Raw genomic sequence first — 6,000 nt, forward strand, 5'->3', positions numbered from 1 at the left:
ACAACTTTGTGATACAAATTGACCTATAAAGTGTGTTTTTGGACTGTGGGAGGAACTCAGTGCCTGCAGAAAACCCACACATGCACAGAAACTCCACACAGAAAGGACCCAAAGGGATTCAAACTACAGCCCTTTCACTTTGAGGTGAGAGCACTAACCACTGTGTCACCATGCATCTCATTTTGAGATCATTCTGAAAGCTAATCATTTCCGTTGCACAACTAGTTTACTCTAAGTCAGGTTTAAGCAGTCAAACTCAAACCGTTTGCTCCACGGTTAGCTGTTCTGTTGTGTGGTTAAGCTCTCTCTTGCAAAGTTTTGAATATTTCAAAGTGGACTTATCAGAAATCTACGTTTATTTTCAGATATTTTCCTCTTTTTCCACTTTCCCATAGCTATCTTATTAATTGATTGTCGTTTGCGACGCCAAATGAGTCTGTGCACGTCACAAATATGTACCCGCTCAGGCTCAATCAAAAGCCAATTTGCCTTGTTTCTGCAGCCACTAGATATTGCAGTGTGAAAATCAAGCTAACAATCCCTGTTGTGTAAAACTTATCTAACGTAGTACTTTCCCTAAATAAACTCTGTCACTGATTTGGTTTGTTTTCTTAGTAGCAGACATTTTTAAAGCACTCTGGATGGAATATTTTTACATTTTTGAGAGTTGAGGTAAATCTAAATGCACATGAACACATTTCTGTTGCTTTCTTTTAATTTTTTTCACTTTTGCTTCTGCAGATTTCATGTAAAATGATAAGTGATGCATATCATTTTTTAATTTGAATATTACATGTAATATGTCAGCAGCGGCTTAACCACAAAAAGTAGAGGCTTATTTCATAACTTATTTTTATCCGTATTAAAATATAGATAGATAGATAGATAGATAGATAGATAGATAGATAGATAGATAGATAGATAGATAGATAGATAGATAGATAGATAGATAGATAGATAGATAGATAGATAGATAGATAGATAGATAGATAGATAGATAGATAGATAGATAGATAGATAGATAGATAGATAGATAGATAGATACATGTCTATCCATATATATCCTTATACATATATATATATATATATATATATATATATATATATATGCGCATTTTTTTAATATATATATATGTGTGTGTGTGTTTGTGTAGAATGTGGTATGAATTATAAGAGTAATTCTCTTCAGAAAAGTACACAGAAAGATATTTTTAAAGCATATCTTGAGTGTAAATAACGCTGCATTCACAAAATGCGGTCATTAACGAGAATTCAGTCATCACATGTTCTTTAACATCTATGCAGTCAACAATGGAACAAGAAAGTTTGTCATATTTTTCCTAGAGAAACCAATTAGTTTCGAGCGCCTGTGTCCGATGAGATTGGGTAGGCTGTCCTTCATTAGTGTGTAAGGATCCAGGATGAAACAAAGGCTGTTGGCCCACACTTTTCACATTTGTACGAGAAATTATTTCTAGCTCGTGTCACATAATACCACTTGAAGATTCTTGGAAAACTGATGAACTGGTCAGTCAAACTAGTTGGAATATAACTGGATTGACGTCTTCTGAGCTTCAAAACCAGTTAATGAATGCAAATGTTTAATTTGTCCTTTTCCAGACTTTTTTCAGCACATTTTTGCAAACCCTTAGGGATCAAAGCACAGCTTTATGTAGAAAAATGCGAATCATGGGGTTCTCAGGTAAACGTGCTGCTTGTGTACACATGAATGAACGAAATTAATTTCACCAATCGCTTGAAAAAAAGTTGAATTTGGGTTTAACTATACATCAATATTAGAAGTCAATGATGCACCTTGTGCAAACATTTTGACTTTATGTGTCTGTTTAGGCACTTTTTTTCCAGTTTCACCATCTCTGCTGTATTCTGGTAATATACAGAAACACTCAATTTGCATGAATGTGCATAAATGTGCATTCAACTCTGATTTGTGGTTAAAAAAAATACAATCAACTCCTTTTGTGTGTGCGTGTGTTTGAGTTAGGTTAAGTACTATGCACATGCACTCAGAATTAAATGTAGCAAACTTTTTTGGCCAGTTTCAGACTTAGTCGGGTCTGAGAGCTGCAACATTATAAAGAAAAAGTGCATTATGAGCTGGTTAATATAACTATTTATTCACATGTATCACATGTATAGTTATGAAGTACTCAAAAAGAGCAATGTCTTAATTCTTAAATGTCAGAATTAACACAAAAATAATTAAGTTACGAAGATTTCTTCACATCTGGATTGTTGCAGTAGAACTTTCTCTGGCCGTAAAGAAATTTACTGTTTCCAGGCTGTCAAAAAACTGTGCTGGGTGTCTTTTAATCCACACCAGCCCACATCACTCCAGCTTTTGGACCTCTCGCCTGGCTTTGAGTTCATTAGAATCCATTTTAAATCCTTAGTTTTCACTTGTAGGGCTCTACATGGTGAAGCTCCACGTGATATTTCTGAGCTTTTTAAATTCCATTAACCATCTTGTCCTCCTCCAAACCTCTAGATGGCGGTGTTTCAACCGAAAAAACGTATGTTCTTCTAAAGTCGTAAAACTATCTTCCTCCGTCAACGTTTCCATGGGTCGAGTTTGGGGAAGCCAGACTTTGGCTGCAGTTGGACTGGTTGTGATGGCTAAATCGAAGATGGACGCTAAGGCGGTGACGGGTAGGCACAGCTGTGTTGTGACTGGGAAGGAGTGGGGAGATGACGGGGGATGTGAAAGTGAGGATAGTATGGAGATGAGCTTTGGGATTGAACAACAGGAAGGGAAAAGAGAGGAAATAGTTTTGATGGAGCTGATCCTAAAAAACAAAGACGAGTGATGTCAACTGACAGTGATGAAGAAGGAAGGGATGGCTATAAAGTCATTTTGAGATTTTCTGAAGGACAAGGGTTAAGTACTTTGAGCCCGATAAAACTGACGACTATCTTGAAGAATCAAGTGGGGGACATTAAAGTTGCTAAAGTCCTGAGAGATGGGAACCTGTTGATTGTTTGTAGAAGTGAGGAGCAGAGGGACAGGGCCTGTAAAATGAGAGAAGTGGGGAAACATAAAATTGTTAGTATGAGCAAGGTAGGATTGGGAGGTCAGGGGCGGAGGGGAGTGATTTGGGGCATACCTGTGGAAATGTCTATTACGGAATTTAAAGCTAACCTACGAGGGGCAGAAATAAGAGAAGCAAGGAGATTAAGTGTTTTTCGGGATGGTGTGAGGAGGGAATCTGAGGGAATATTGTTGGAATTTATGGGAAGGAGCCTTCCGGACAGAGTGTCCCTGGGATACATGTCTTATACTGTGAGGGAATATGTTCCTAAACCCATTAGATGTTTTCACTGCCAGAGATTTGGACACACTGCTGCTGTATGTAAAGGCAAGCAGAGGTGTCCTAGGTGTGGAGAAGATCATGGCTATGAGTCCTGTGGGAACAAGATGAAACCAAAGTGTTGTAACTGTGGGGGGGACCATAGTGCTGCATATGCAGGTTGTGAGGTTATGAGGAGAGAAGTCCATATTCAAAAAACCAGAGTACTACATAGAATCTCATATGCAGATGCAGTTAAAATGGTTGGTAAAAGTTCTGATAGACAGGCAGGAGTCATACACGAAGTGCCAAACAGTATACAGGACAGGAATGTTGAGGGGAGAGTTTTGATAGATTTGAAGAAACTGGTCACGTTTGTAGCTGGAGTTATAAATGCAACGATGGAAACTAAATCAAAAACAGAAAGAATACAAATCATTGTAAAAGCAGCAGCGAACCATTTGGACATCAATGAGTTGACATGGGAAGAGGTTCGGAATAACCTTAGTGCCCAGTCTAGTCAGGAGGTGGGATGTGTGGGATAGTAAATGGTTCTTATACTTCAATGGAATGCAAGGAGCTTATTGGCAAATGGACAGGAATTGAAAAAGTGTATAGATGACCTGGATCAAAAACCAGATATTATATGTATTCAAGAGACGTGGTTAAGGCCAAATTTAGATTTTAGAATTTCCCAATATACGGGAATCCGGTGTGATAGAGCAGAGGGAGGTGGGGGTGGTTGTGCCACATTTATAAAAAATAATTTCAATTACAGGGTGATTAAGATAGGGACACAAGAAGAATTTATTGGCATTGAAATTTATATTGGTCTGGGGAGAATAAACGTTGTTAATTACTATAATCCATGCAAAAAGTTAGATCTCAGTCTTCTTAAATCAATTATTCATCTAGACAATGGGCATGTCATTGTTTGTGGGGATTTTAATGCACATAGCACATTATGGGGGGGGAAGGTGACAGATGTTAATGGTGAGGTATTGGAGGATTTGATGGATGAATTACACTTGGTGTGTCTCAATGATGGGAGAGGAACAAGAACTGATGTTCGAACAGGGAATATGTCAGCACTAGATCTTACTTTTGTTTCAAACGTTTTGGCAGGGGGTAGTGAGTGGAATGTACACAACAGCACAATGGGGAGTGACCATTATCCTGTGTTCTCTAGGGTTGGTGGTGATAGAGAACCACCAAGTAATGGAAAGGAAGGAAGATGGCTTTTTCATAAAGCAAAATGGGGTGAATTTACTTTTATGTGTGAGGAGGAATGTTCAAACATTAGTATGGAGAGTACGGCTGAAGAAATGGAAAAGAAAATTCGAAATTTAATAATTTCAGCGGCGCAAAAAACAATTCCGAGAAGTAAAGCAACTATGACGAGGAAAAATGTTCCATGGTGGACTGAAGACTGCAAGATAGCAGTTAAGAATAGGAATAAGGGTTTGAAACTCTTAAAACGGACACACACGTATGAAAATCTGTTGAATTATAAGAGACTTTGTTCACAGGCAAGAAGGATTATTAAAAAGGAGAAAAGGGAGTACTGGAGGGCTTTTTGTGATAAAATTGGTCGTACAACTCCAGTTAATACGGTTTGGGGAATGATTAGAAAAATGAAGGGTATAAGGAGGGAGTTACAATATCCAGTATTGAAAATAGGTGATGACCTGGCGATATCGGATACGGATAAAGCAGAAATGTTGGCTAAAACTTTTGTGAGAAGTCAAAGTAATGAGAATTTGTCAGGGTATAGGAAAGGGAGGAGAGATGAAATTAGGGAACGGCACTACAAGGACTTTGATGATAACACTTATTTGACAACCATGGATGCTCCGTTTACCTGCTTTGAATTGGATTTAGCACTACATAAATCTAAAATTACATCACCCGGTAGGGGATGGTATAAGTTATGTTATGTTAAAACATTTAGGTAGGAAAATGAAATTGAAATTATTGGACATGTATAATAGGGTCTGGAGTGAAGGTAAATTGCCGACCAATTGGAAAGAGGCGGTGGTTATTCCCATATTAAAACCTGGGAAAGATCCGAGCAGCCCAGAAAATTACAGGCCTATAGCACTCACATCACATGTTGGTAAAGTGATGGAAAGAATGATAAATGAGAGATTGCAGTATTACCTGGAAAGTAAAAATTTGCTGTCCCCATATCAGAATGGCTTTAGGAAAGGTCGAGGGACAATGGATCCTGTAATCTGTCTAGAAGCAGACGTTAGGAAAGCCCAAGTAAATAAAGAATATTTGGTGGCGGTATTCTTTGATATTGAAAAGGCTTATGATATGGTCTGGAAAGAGGGTTTATTGATAAAATTAGGTACGTTAGGACTTAATGGAAGAATCTATAATTGGATTAAGGGGTTTTTGTTTGATAGATATGTTCAAGTTAGGATAGGAAAGTCCTTTTCTAATAGGTACGTAGTGGATAATGGAACCCCACAAGGTAGTGTGATTAGCCCTGTGTTGTTTTCAATTATGATTAATGATATATTTAATTCAATTGGATGTGAATTTGGGAAAGCACTATTTGCAGATGATGGAGCCTTGTGGAAGAGGGGAAGAAATATTCATTATGTGGAGAGAAAAATACAAGACGCGATTACGGAGGTGGAAAACTGGTCTTATGACTGGGGATTCAAATTTTCAGTAACTAAAA

Source organism: Oryzias latipes, chromosome 19 (genome assembly GCF_053564925.1).
Source record: "Oryzias latipes strain Hd-rR chromosome 19, Olatipes_Hd-rR_3.1".
Classification (NCBI taxonomy): Eukaryota; Metazoa; Chordata; class Actinopteri; order Beloniformes; family Adrianichthyidae; genus Oryzias; species Oryzias latipes.